Raw genomic sequence first — 13,949 nt, 5'->3', positions numbered from 1 at the left:
TCCCAGCCAGGGGATGTAACTATGGCAACCAACAGCCTCACTGTCACAATAAAAATATATTATTCTTTTGAGAGCTCTCAAAAAGGGAAATATGCATTTTGTTGAGGAATATGATGAAAAATGGGGCAGAAAAGAGGAATGGTGCTGAAAATAAGCCTGGTAATTCTTCAGGGAGAGCAGCTGCTTCCTAGTACAGTGGTTACCCGGCTGATTAACATGGTTTCAAGTCACAACACCTGAGAGCTGTGAAAAAAAAGTTAGAATTTGCCCATCAGTTTAAGCCACAGTCTTGGAAGGATGCTTAATTGTTCAATATATATGTGGAATTCCTAACTACTTTAGTGCCTTTCACAGCAGCCTAATTTCTATATGCCCATAATTAATTTACTGCTTCCCATATTTTTGAATCCCAATCCATTATATCCCAAGACAGCATGGAAGTTGTACCAGATCGAAGAAAGCTGGTATAACCTTAACCTAAAAGTTGGAGTAATTAATGCCATGAAAGCAATTATCGTGTGCTAATGTCTACAGATTAAAAACTTTTAAAAATCGATACATCTAGTTTTGGTGTCTTTCAAACCCACTATTTTATCAAGATAAACATTGGTATATGTGTAAACCTGATACTTAATGAAGAATTTTTTATGATTTCAACAGCTCAGACAAAGGGCTTTGTATTTTAGAAGCTAAAATTTAAAAAAACAACAACAGGTAAATGTGTTTTCTTTTTCTCCCAACGCACTGGTCATTTCAGACCAGTGTTTCTCTGGCTGGGGAATTCTAGGAGTTGAAGTCCACAGGACTTAAAGTCGCCAAGGTTGAGAAACACTGTTTTAGATCTAGCATTCACAAGAGTGCCCAAAGCAGTCTCGAAGTCCTCAATACCATCATCATTTATGCAATAATTTGCAATAATCTTCTGAAGGACCGTAACACAATCATCATGGCATCCTTAATGATACATTTGGTTTTCTTGAACCCAAATGACTTCCATGGCCACATCAGGTGACATGATAATAAAGATAGATTTCAGCTAACTTAGTTTTTACTTATTCAACAGATTAGTAACAGAGGTGAGGCTATTAGGGTATAATCCACACTGCCATGAAATTAGCAATGCTGAGGCCATTGGGGTAATGGCCTCTATCTTATGAAACAGCTTTCCCTTGGGAAATGAGATTAGCTTTTATAATATTATTATCTTCTGGAAACAACTAAAAATAAAGTTCTTCTAGATGACTTTTTAAATTAGTTGAATGAGTTTCATACGAATGTTTATGTTTACACTGTTCTGTGTAGGTTATTGGTTTTTTATTTTTGTATTATACTGTTACTATTATACTGGGGATGTTTTATATTTATATTTGTAATTAGTTTTGCATTCCTAAGAGTAACAAAATTGCAGCAATCTAAAAGCATGATAGAGTTATAGAGGGACAGATAGATATTTCTTGGTTTACAGTCGTCTGATCTGTTTCCTGGATGATTTTTTTTTAGAACTGTCAAAATACTGTTGAGTGACAAACATTCATCCACAATTCTTTTCAAGACAGCAATTGGGACTTCAGACTATTTTAACAAATGAAGCAAAAGTCTAAAGTATAAGGTATTAAACTCATTGCTATTCCGGAATCTATATAACTGCATTTAACCAGCATGTTTCAAAATAATGCTATATAACAGTTTTGCAAAAGAATTTGAGATAGAAATCGTAGCTATCAGTAATTCCTCCCCCACTTTAAAATAATGAGCAATCTTGAAGTAAGGGGTTCAACTGCATCTTGATGGCATTGTGCAAAGGGAACCATTTATGTTCTCTGCATCATTGTGTGATGCTATCATGACATGTATGGCATCACTGCAGCTCATCCTTATGCCCAATGTGTCTCTTTGAAGTATCAAATGTGATAATTCTATACCTGGGTAAGATGACACAGGCAATATAAAATTAACTACAAAGGTACCCACAACCAATCATTTCCCTCTATGTCATATTGTAATATCAGTGGAGAGTTGATTGTCCATAGGAACAGCACAACTTTTTATGGCAATGAATTAGGTGCAAAAACTTCCATCTGAACTAAAACCCTAGAGCCATAGACTTTCTCACCTCACTACTGTATATAGTTGTGAATGACTTGTGTGTGTGTGTGTGTGTGTGTGCTCAATGCTACTCACATGTAGATTTTTTTATTTGCTTATATCCCCTAGCAGAACTATAGTAATATGACAATGTGGCTTAGTTCCATTTAAAGTCATTCTGAGGGCAGCAATAGCAATGGCCACAGCACTTAGACTTAAACAATGCTTCACAGTGATTTACAGGCATCTCTAACAGCCAGCATATTGCCTCCAACAATTTGGCTTCTCATTTGACCGATCTCAGAAGGATGGAAGGCCGAGTCAGTCTTTAGCCAGTGAGAATCGAACTGCTTGAGGTTGGCAGATTAGCCTGCAATCTTGCATTCTAACCACTCTGCCACCACAGCAGCAACATTATAGCGGACAGTAGATGAGATAATACTGGAGAGATCTAATTTTTGCTCTTAAAAATTGTCAGGTAGGTTTTCCATGTTGTCTTTTCTTACTCTCTTTCAACTGAATTGTCAACAATTTCGTTCATGAATATTTTTGGCCTATCATACTCCCCAGACATCAAAAAGTAGCAGCAGACATTTAGGAGCCATCATTTCCCACCAATAGAATCTGAAATTCAAGGGATCCACTCCAAAGTTCAAATCACTAAGAACATGTTGGGCACCATGAGCCCCTGAGCTAATCTATGCTCCCTTCAGCTGCCCATAGTAGAGTGCAAATACTTTATTCAACCAGTGATCTGTACCCTGAGACCCGCACAGGTGCTTCAAGCAAGGCAGATTCAGAATTAATTGTTAGCAGTGCCCCCCCTCCTCCATGTACAAAAGATCATTTGTAAATTTCCAAGAGATCTTGGCACTCCTCCTCCTCGGTCATAAATATATATATCTCTAAATTAGAAATGATAACATTTGGCTCAAGGGAAGAAATTCATGGAGCCAGAAAATGGGATGAGTCTGCAATTCCTACTAATAGTAAAACAACTCTCCCTCCCACCCACCCCCCGACCACCGAAGGTCAGCAGGATTGCAAAGAAAAAGATAGCTTTGTTAGGGTTTCAACAGAGGCAAGAGGGCCAGGACAAAAAAGTTCCTCCCCCCTCCCCCCTCACCCAAATCACTTCTCAGAATTTGTTGACAATCCATGGTTGGCCTGGCTAACCTGATTTCAAACTGGTATGGAGTTTTTTGTGTAGAGGTGTCCTTAACTTTCACAGGCGTCTAGAAGAGTTTGTCAGTCATTCCCCCCCTCCTCGTGAATAAATAGATAAGTTGAACAAGATGGACCAACAATTTGATTATGCTGTAAATTCGTTTGTTTTGCTACAAATCTAGCTCCCACTATTTCCTGGATAACACCTGCTACAATTCTCAAAGGTGCAGAAACCCATCTAAAACAAAATTACCATTGTTTTAGACATCTCTTGGAGGAGTCTTGCCCAGCCTACTAAATATGGTTCCTAAACTCCCTAGCTAGGATATTTTAAGTCCTTGGGATTCACGAAGGTGTCATCCAACATAACTGGAAAATCCCAGATTTGTAAAAACAGTCTTTGCATTATTCCGACGCATTTGTCTTTAGCAATGAAATCCTGTAAGTAAAACCTTTCAGTGATAATATGCCTGAGCAAGTCTCTCTATTGCAGGTGCCTATGCATGTATGCAAACATACACAAACACACACGAGAATTCTGGGAACATTCTTAAAGGTGTTGGCATATTTCTATCTGGAGGCACCTGCTACGAAGATTTACCAATTCTCTGACGTCTCAAAGGCCCAGAAGAGGATTCCCTTGCTTGCAAAAGATTGTGTGAATAATAAACACAAGGAGATCATGCAGTTATACATGTGGTGTCCTACTGCTCATTCTCATTCACAGCCAGATTAGAACTGCAGGAAGTTAATGACTTTAACCACTTCACACCACTTGGAACAAAGACAGCAGACTGAAGCCCCAGCGGGGGGGAAAAAGCAATTTTAACAGGAGATCTCCTCTCCCCCTCCACTCAAGTTCCAGGATAACCATTAATTTTACAGCTAACTGATGATACACAGGAAGATGACCCATGATGTTACCAAGCAACCAACATTTAGAGGCTCCATTGTAATCCTGTACAATTTTTATCTCTGCAGAAGAGAGATAACATTTAAAAATATGATTGCTACCATGCTTCATTTCTGCCTGTGCGCTGCATTTGGTATTGACCTCAAAAGATCAAAACTTTTCCATAGGACCCAAACTAAGCTTAATTGTTGTACACTGTCCAGAGTCACTTCATGTGAGATGGGCGGCCATTTAAATGTGATAAATAAATAAAATGTGCAAATTACAATACTGGATTGGCCAATGGCCCATCTCGCTGAATATTCTGCCCAGAGTCAGACCTTATCAAATAGTCCCACCTGGTTTTTGCTGATGATGAGCCACCTGCACCTGATTATGCACCTGTCAAACCTCTTCAAAACGGAGCAAGCAGACTGAATCTCAGCCTTCCTGCCATCTCTTTGTAGGCATGTTTTCATGAGAAGAAACCAAGTAATGGCACTGTTGGAAGAAATATCCTTCTGGGTTCAGTTCAGGGGTGGGTTTCAGGCGGTTCGCGGCGGTCCCCGCGAACCGGTTGGTTGGCGAACCCGGAAGTAAGTAACTTCCGGGAACGCCGAAGGGTCCACCCGCCCGCCCGCGTTTCTTACCCGGTTTTGATGAGTTCTGCGCTTCCACACATGCGCAGGATGCATACAGCGCCTGCGTGATCCTCCAGGAACAGCTGGAGCATCGACAGACGCTAGTACGCATGCGTGCACTGCACGCGTGCAGGAGGACACCGCCGGCCCCGTTCCAACCAAACTGGTTGGAACGGGGTGAGAAACCCACCCCTGGTTCAGTTCCAAGTGGGGAGAAAGTCACTGGAAACATGGAGGCTGTTTGGAAAGATGTTTGTTTGTTTGTTTGTTTGTTTATTTATTTATTTCCAAAACAAACATATGTTGTAAAACGTATATCAGCTGGTTACAAAAAGATTTTGTGCATCTCTTCCACCGTCATCAAATATAATTCATATTAATTCAAATGTCTTAACTCAAATATTTACTATATTAACATCATCATACCTCAACTTTTATTTGACTGCAGTTATTTAAACATCCTTCATCCTTAAATATACCAAGATTCAATCCATAACCACATGCTGGCATTTCATTTACTTATTTATAAAATCCTCCAAGATGGTTTTATTGATGCACAGGATCCACATGCCTTGAAAATGTTGGGTGAAGAAGAAAAAAAGGGAAGAGATGCTGAGAGTGCCTGAGTTTTATACTCTTTCTGGACTTTTGAATTTGAGCTTCATTCTGATTGGTTGTCAAATTGGTTGTCAGACTCCCATTGCCATGCAGGAGCAACTCTGTAGGCTGCCGTGAATCCCAGGCTTCGTTGAGCCTTGCTGGATGATGTAATCTTCCCAGGTGTCATGTGGTGAGATGGGTAGAGAGCTAACCTATCATGTCCTGAGGCCCATGTTTTAATCACATCATCCTGGAGCTGAAGGAGGGTGGTGGTCAGGGAGCTGCAGGAAGCTGATTTGTCTTTAAAAACATGCTTCTCCTTTTCTCATCCAGGGAAATATAATATTCTGTCTTTTTAATATTTCCTAAAATATTTCATTTTTCTAGGAGAGAGGTGGGTGCTAACTTCCTACAGCACTGGAAGGTGAAGCTTGGGTGAACTCCACATTTCATAGGAATCTTTCCTCTTTCCTTCTCCTTTCCCTCAAGAACCCTTAGTGTGTCTTACAATGGCAGTTAATTGGAAAAAGATTTATTCCAAATTCTTAATTTGACCCAGGCCAATTGTGATCTTTTAATCATGACACTATATTATTAAAGCCAATATTAGTCCACATCTCTTTGCTTCTAATTCTTTTTACCATGTTCATTCTTTTAAGTGTGGGAAGCCATCCTCCTTCCTAGAAGAATGAAATATTTTGAGAAATATTTAAAAAGGCAGGATAAAATATTTCCCCCAAAAGAGAAATAAAAAGACAGAAACACAGAGCACCAGGTCCCTGCCCCCAGCAGACATTTTGTGCCCATTAAGAAAGACTGGGCTAGTCTATCTACAAAACAAAAGGCCTTCAGCTCCAGGGTGAAGGGATTAAGGCATGACCCTTCAGGACGTAATAGACACTAAGACACAGAGTTCACTACATTGCACAATCTTCTAAGGACATTGCATCATCCTTAGAAACTTCAACCAAACCTGGGAGCTCAGACAACTTACAGAGCCAATTATGATCCCTACATAACCCCTACATGGCCCCATAGAAGTCTGACAACAGTCAATAGAGCATATGTTCTTACACAGGAACAGGAAGTTCAAGTGCAAAGCCCAAGAGAAGGTATAGAAGCCACCCACTCGCAACTTCATGTGGTCAGCTGCACCAGAACCATGTGCTTAGTGGTTCTGCTCCATCATTAAACCATCTTTCCAATCAGCCTCTAGTTTTCCAGTGTCTTTCTCCCAGCTTGGAGCTGAACCAGATGGATATTTCTTCTAACATAAGTTTAAAATATTTTTTAAAATATGTATAATATATTGTGCATTTGTATTTATTTTTTATTTGTTTTTTTTAGATTTTGATCTTGCTGTTTAGTTTTAAAAATAACTCAAAGTGGTGCTAATTCTTCCTTACTTCTACTTTCTCCATAATGACCACTGCAGGAGGTGAGTTGGGCTGAAAGAGAATGACTTGCCCAAAGTCACCTAGTTGGGGTTTCATGCCTAAAGAGAGACTAGAACTCACAGTCTCCCAGTTTCTATGCCAGACATACTTAGAACAATCACAATTTCAAAAACTAAAGATAAATATAAATCTATTTTGCATTTCTTGAGGAAAGGTAGCAATGGTTTCAATTCCTTAGTATAATTCTATTTGTTTTAGTCTTTTTTTTCTCTCCCATGAGCTTATTTTTCACCCTGTTTGGATTTGAACAAATATGGCTATGACTGAAAGGAGAAAACACTGCAAAAAACATCAGGGTAAAGAGATATTTCTTTTTGGGTGAGGGTAGACAATTGAGATAATATTTTGATGCTAATTTCATCATATGGGAATGGTCTGAGAGAGGTATGGGCCAAGAAGGAGAAAATGAGTTATGAATGGAACCATGTATTTGCTTAAACCATTAAATTTCTCATTATTTTTTATTAAATGTAAATTTTCTTATTTTTTGGAGCACTACCAATAGCACACTCAAAACAAAATGTGGCCCAAGATCAGAAGAAATTGTGCACTGAATGCTAAAGCTTTATCTTATTTAAACAAGCTAGGAACTATGAGCATTTAGCTTTTTTTTTTTTAGCATTAGACTGAAATGATTCAAATAAAATAAAACAGAGAAATCAGACAAGTTTTCTTTCAGCTCTACAATTCCCCAGAAAACTCTTTAGATGTCTAACTAAGCTCTGTATACATTCAGAATACTACTGAAACTCTCTGTAATGTATTAAGGGCCCTGAATACTAACAATGACTGTGATTATGAGTAACTCTTTAAAACCATTATAATCTTCCAGTGAGAGGCTTGGAAGTCTAGGATGGAAACAGCTGGAAGTTTTTTTGTTGCTCCTATATTAAATTGGCTGCAGGTCCTGAGGACTATCACAATAGTCTCCTGACTGAAGCTGGAACTCAAGCCCTCTGCCCAAAATTAAGACTTTATTAACAATTAATGATCACTACAATTGCTTTGTAAATTTAGGCCTTCTACAACCTGGCTTAGCTACTTTATTCTCAAAATAGACTGCTGATATTGTTATTTTTTTCCCTTCCTCCCAAAAAATCTTTGTTACTTCAATGTGAGCTTGTACCATTACCATGCATTCGAAAACAATGCAGGTCACATTGGAAGAAAGGGGACAAATGGAACCATTTGTTCCAAATCTAAATCCTCACTAGTTCTGCCCCATCAAATTTCTAGAAAACATGTGAAAGAAAAATAACTTAACCAGTGGTGGGATTCAAACTTTTTTACTATTGGTTCTGTGGGCATGAATTTGTGGCCGTGGCTTTGTGGGCATGACTTTGTGGGTGTGGCAGGGCAAGGATACTGCAAAATCCCCATTCCTTCCCCATGCCACTATCCTGCTTTCCAGCTCCGTTTTCCTGTTCAGGGCAACAAAAGAAGATCAGCTAGGAGACTGGGAGGCAGGGAGGGAGCAGGGGCAGGGCCAGCCTTTCTGCTGGTTCTTCAAACTACTTAAAATTTCCGCTATCAGTTCTCCAGAACCTGTCAGAATTGGCTGAAAAGCACCTCTGAGTTTAACTAACTGTCACACTTTCACATGAATGGCAATTATAATCACCAAATATTCCTGAATTCAAATAGAAGGGATGGGAAGTGGAAACCCTGGAGGGATTTTTACTTTTTATTAGATGCTTAGATTATTTCAAGGACACACTATATATACATCTCACTAAGTCATTGCTACATGATCTAGGAGCCGAGGTGGTGCAGTGGTTAGGGTGCAGTACTGCAGGCCACTTCAGCTGACTGTTATCTGCAGTTCAGCGGTTCTAATCTCACCAGCTCAAGGTTGACTCAGCCTTCCATCCTTCCGAGGTGGGTAAAATGAGGACCCGGATTGTTGGGGGCAATATGCTGACTCTGTAAACTGCTTAGAGAGGGCTGAAAGCTCTATGAAGCGGTATATAAGTCTAACTGCTATTGCTATTGCTGTCTATCCTTTAGAGCAGGGATCTCCAACCTTGGCAACTTTAAGTCTTGTAGACCCCAACTCTCAGAATCCCTCAGCCAGGTGGGTAAGGAATTCTGAGAGTTGAAGTCCACAAGTCTTAAAGTCACCAAGGTTGGAGACCCCTGCTTTAGACAAAAACTAGAATTCTTGTGTTTCTTTTTCTCATGGTTTCTCACCTAACTGACATTGTGAGTGTTGCTGAAAGCTACCCAGAGTCACTATGGATAGTGTAATGCAAGAGTGTCAAACTCACGGCATCATGTTGCCTTTCATGTGACGTTTTGCCATGTTTTTCCCCTTTGCGGAGCTGGAGGGGGGCGTGGCCTGCCCATGATGCATCCTGCCCATGGACTGCCAGTTTGACACCCCTGGGATAATGGATGGCACATTCTTTTAATAAGTAAATAAATTAGCAAAACTGCAGAAGGAAAAATATTCTCCAGAATATGTCAATCGCTTCTTAAGGCTGCGGGATAGCCTTAATTGTCAACCTATACTGACAATTCAGAGTATTCTTCTCTATTATCTAACCCACCCCCATCTCCATCATTACACATAACTTTTTCTGGCCTTGGATCTAAGCAGCTCTTTTATGGTACTCACCACATTTCTATTTTGCTACCTCTGTTATAAGTGACCCCAGCTTTATATTATTCCTTTTAAGCTCATTGAACAAATGTCACCAGCACTTAGAAATCTTTCTGTTTATTCTGTCTCTTGTTTCCATCCTGTCCATCTATTGCAGTGCCAGCTCTTAAGGCCTTGAGTGCTGTCAATCTAAATTAATGCACCTCGTAGCCAGGATACCATATTAAGTCATTAATTGTTGTCTTATGGAAATATGCCTTTATTAATTTCCTGCGCTTGTTCCTCTGGTTGTTGAACAGCAGAGCTTTTTGTAAATCAGCAGCAAAGAGCTCAGCGCTCCTTGAGATCCATTAGGTACATACCTCTGGGAGAATATTATTCATCCAACAAACATTTACATTCATTAAGGAAAGAGCAGCGCCACATCTCTTCTTGAAATTGGCTTGTTTTTTTCCTCCAGATATCATGCACAACAATGTAGTGTGAGAAGTTTTATATCCAAATATATTCTATTCTTTATACTGTTTCCATCTTCCCTTAAAATATGAACAAAATCCACAATGGTCTGAGAATCAGGGTGTCCACTAGATAATTGACAGTCAAACTGTCAAATTGAAAAAATGACAAATTGAAAGACAAAAAAGTTAAGTATAAAAAGTGGAAAGGGTGTGGGGGGGGAACATAACTAAGGCAGAATATCAGCAAATAGCCCGAGCCTGTAAAGATAAAGTGAGGAAAGCTAAGGCTTTCAATGAAGAAAAGCTTGCCACAAAAATAAAAAAAATAACAAAAAAAGCTTCTTCCAACATGTTAAAAACAAGAAAAAGGTTAAGAAACAATTGGTCCATTGCTGGTAGAAAGTGGCAAGAAGGTGACAAGCAACAGGGAGAAAGCGGAACTATTTAATTCGTTTTTTGCATCTGTCTTTACACAAAGGGATAAAACAGTCCAACCAATCAAAAACAGCACCACAAAAATCAGATTAGGAACACAAATTGAAATAGGGAAGAAAATGGTAAGTGAGCACCTGTCTACCCTAGATGAGTTCAAATCACCAGGACCGGATGGAATATACCCCAGGGTTCTGAAGGAACTGGCAGATGAGATCTCAGAACTGAACTATATCTTTCAGAGATCCTGGAGCATTGGGGAACTGCTAGAGGACTGGAAAAGAGCTAATGTGGTTCCCATCTTCAAAAAAGGAAAAAAAATAGATCCAGGAAACTATAGACCTAACAGCCTGACCTCAATACCAGGAAAGATTATGGAAATGATAATCAAGCAACAAATTAGCAAATACCTAGAAATAAACAAAGTAATAGCCAAAAGCCAACATGGGTTTGTCAAAAACAGATCATGCCAGACTAATCTTATTGCATTCTTTGACAAAGTAACAAAATTAGTGGACCAGAGGAATGCTGTCGATATAGTTTACTTGGATTTCAGTAAGGCATTTGATAAGGTAGACCATAACCTACTACTAGATAAAGTAGAAGAATGTTGGTTGGACAGCATCACCACCAGATGGATTTGTAACTGGCTGACCAACCGCACTCAATGTGTAGTCCTCAATGGAATTGCATCTTCATGGAGGGAAGTATGCAGTGGAGTACCCCAAGGCTCTGTTTTGGGCCCAGTACTCTTCAACATCTTCATCAATGATTTGGATGAGGGAATAAATGGGGAACTCATCAAATTTGCAGATGACACCAAGATGGCAGGAATAGCCAACACGCCAGAAGATAGGCTAAAGATACAGAAGGATCTTGACAAACTTGAACATTTGGCCCTATCTAATAAAATGAAATTCAATGGTGAAAAGAGTAAGGTTCTACATTTAGGCAAGAAAAATGAAATGCACAGGTACAGTATAGGTGATACCTTGCTCAATAGTAGTAACTGTGAGAGGGATCTTGGAGTCCTAGTGGACAACCATTTAAATATGAGGCAGCAGTGTGCAGCAGCTGCCAAAAAAGCCAACAAAGTTCTAGGCTACATAAACAGAGGGATAGAATCAAGATACTGTGAAGTGTTAATACCACTTTATAATGCCTTGGTAAGGCCACACTTGGAATACTGCATTCAGTTTTGGTCGCCACGATGTAGAAAAGATGTGGAGATACTAGAAAGAGTGCAGAGAAGAGCAACAAAGATGATTAGGGGACTGGAGACTAAAACATATGAAGAACAGTTACAGGAACTGCATATGTCTAGTTTAATGAAAAGAAGGACTAGGGGAGACATGTTAGCAGTGTTCCAATATCTCAAGGTTTGCCACAAAGAAGAGGGAGTCAAACTATTCTCCAAGGCACCTGAGGGCAGAAAAGAAGTAATGGGTGGAAACTAATCAAGAAGAGAAGCAACTTAGAACTGAGGAGAAATGTCCTGACAGTTAGAACAATTAATCAGTGGAACAGCTTGCCTCCAGAAGTTGTGAATGCCCCAACATTGGAAGTCTTTAAGAAGACGTTGGATAGCTATTTGTCTGAAATGGTATAGGGTTTCCTGCCTAGGCAGGGGGTTGGACTAGAAGACCTCCAAGGTCCCTTCCAACTCTGCTATTGTATTATTGTATTATTGTAAACAGAAACTAAGTTAATCAACTAAAAATTAGCAAGCTTCTTCAAACCCCCAAATAAGTTACCCAGATGTAATCCACATATCAAAGGATAAGATCAGTTAATTAAGTTAGGTCTTCCAGAGGAACTGCATGTTCACAAGAATACATATTTTTACACACACACACACCTCAAGTGTCACCCTAGAATCTCTCACATAGACACTTCCACATCCGGGACAAGCTCCCCCTATAAAAATCTATTGCTGTGCCCCATTTCTCTGTAGCCTGCCCCTAAAGGCAAACTGTTTTGTTTTTAGGAATAAATGTTGCTTATTTCCTCACAGCTGTCCAGATCTCATTTTTATTTATTCTTGTGCAGCCTTGGCTTGAGTGGGAACCCCAAATTATTCTTCTGACAGCAGGATGGTTGTGATCTTTTAACCAACTGATCTCTGCCAAAACTAGTCAAATTCAATGGTACACATATAAGAAGTCACTTTGTAAAGTTTGGTCACCAAGATAGTTGTCTACCTCCCACATACTAAGGCCAATTTCATTCAAAGTTAATTCCTTTCTTCCATTCCTCATCCTCCCTTATGTTGCCTTGAAGGATCGTATCTAAATAGCAGGCATATTCTTGACCAGAGATTATAGTCTACTCGTGCAATACAGGGAGTTCATGCTAAGCTGGAAGCAACACTCTTATTTTATCCCTTTTTGTCTCTTCCTAAAGTAGGAAGGAATTCAGCTATGTGAAGCTCCTTTAAGCATCCTTGGGTCTAGAGTTTTAAGTTCTTTCTATGAGTTTAGGGTAGTTTCCACATCTGGATAAAGGCATTGATGTACTTTAAATATATATATATGCATATCACACAGTAATGGGTTGCATTTGAAGCTGTTTCTGAGGCAGCTTGGAAATTGTTTCATTTCAGAATATGGAAGCTAAAGAGCAAACCTGAACCAGGCATATGAGCTCATTCTGATTATTTTTTCGTAACTCAGTTGGATCGCCATCTGCTTCCAAAGCCAGATCGCAGTATTAGTTTTGGGCTTTAATTTTTTTTTTTTACAGTATGGTGGTGAAGTGTCTGAAGAGGCACCTGTCTTCACTATTTTTTATTCATTTATTTTATTATGCATTTTCCTTTATTCTACATCACATTTCCAGTTTTGCAACAACAGTGTACTGACTGTATCAAATCCTTTTTAAATATATATATAGCATTATATACCCTGATCATAACCATTATTCTCATAATCTCTTTTAAATACATGATATTGTACAATCATAGTTATATCCTTTATTTTCATAGTTATACAATAAGGCTCTATATATTTCACATTTTATACATTTTAATCCATAGTCATATACAGTCCGATATTAACATTGCTTACAGTATGTATGTATGTATGTATGTATGTATGTATGTATGTATGTATGTATGTATGTATTGTGTCATATATATCTAGTTTGTTGATTTTCTTTCTATTATTGGATAGTGTTAAATCTATTTTGGTATTAATATTTATTGTTTTAATATTTTATCTTGTTGTTTTTATTGTTTGTAAGACATCCTGAGTCTTAGGTGAAATGGATGGCATGTATATATATTTGGGAGTTCTCACCAAAAACCCTTCAGATATTTCCTTTACTATCAGGATGACGGCATCCCAACATCCTGATGGCTTGGCATTTCAGTGAAGTCAATTTGCAGCTTCTTTTGTAACTGTCTTCTAGGAGGTATGTGATGTTAGCACACAATACTGGTAGTATAAATGAATCTTGAAAGGGTGACAGCGGGGAGGGGGGGAAGAACCTCCTTGTATGCCTGTGATGTATTCTTTTTATAATGTGCTTTTGTTTATTGAGTTTACACTTGCTCTTTTCAGAAGCAAGCTAATTTATATCTGTCCTTTCATAAAAGTCATTGTATGACAGATGAAA

Source organism: Thamnophis elegans, chromosome 5 (assembly GCF_009769535.1).
Source record: "Thamnophis elegans isolate rThaEle1 chromosome 5, rThaEle1.pri, whole genome shotgun sequence".
NCBI classification, from domain to species: domain Eukaryota; kingdom Metazoa; phylum Chordata; class Lepidosauria; order Squamata; family Colubridae; genus Thamnophis; species Thamnophis elegans.
The sequence above is the reverse complement of the archived record's forward strand: the minus strand, read 5'-3'. Positions refer to the sequence as shown.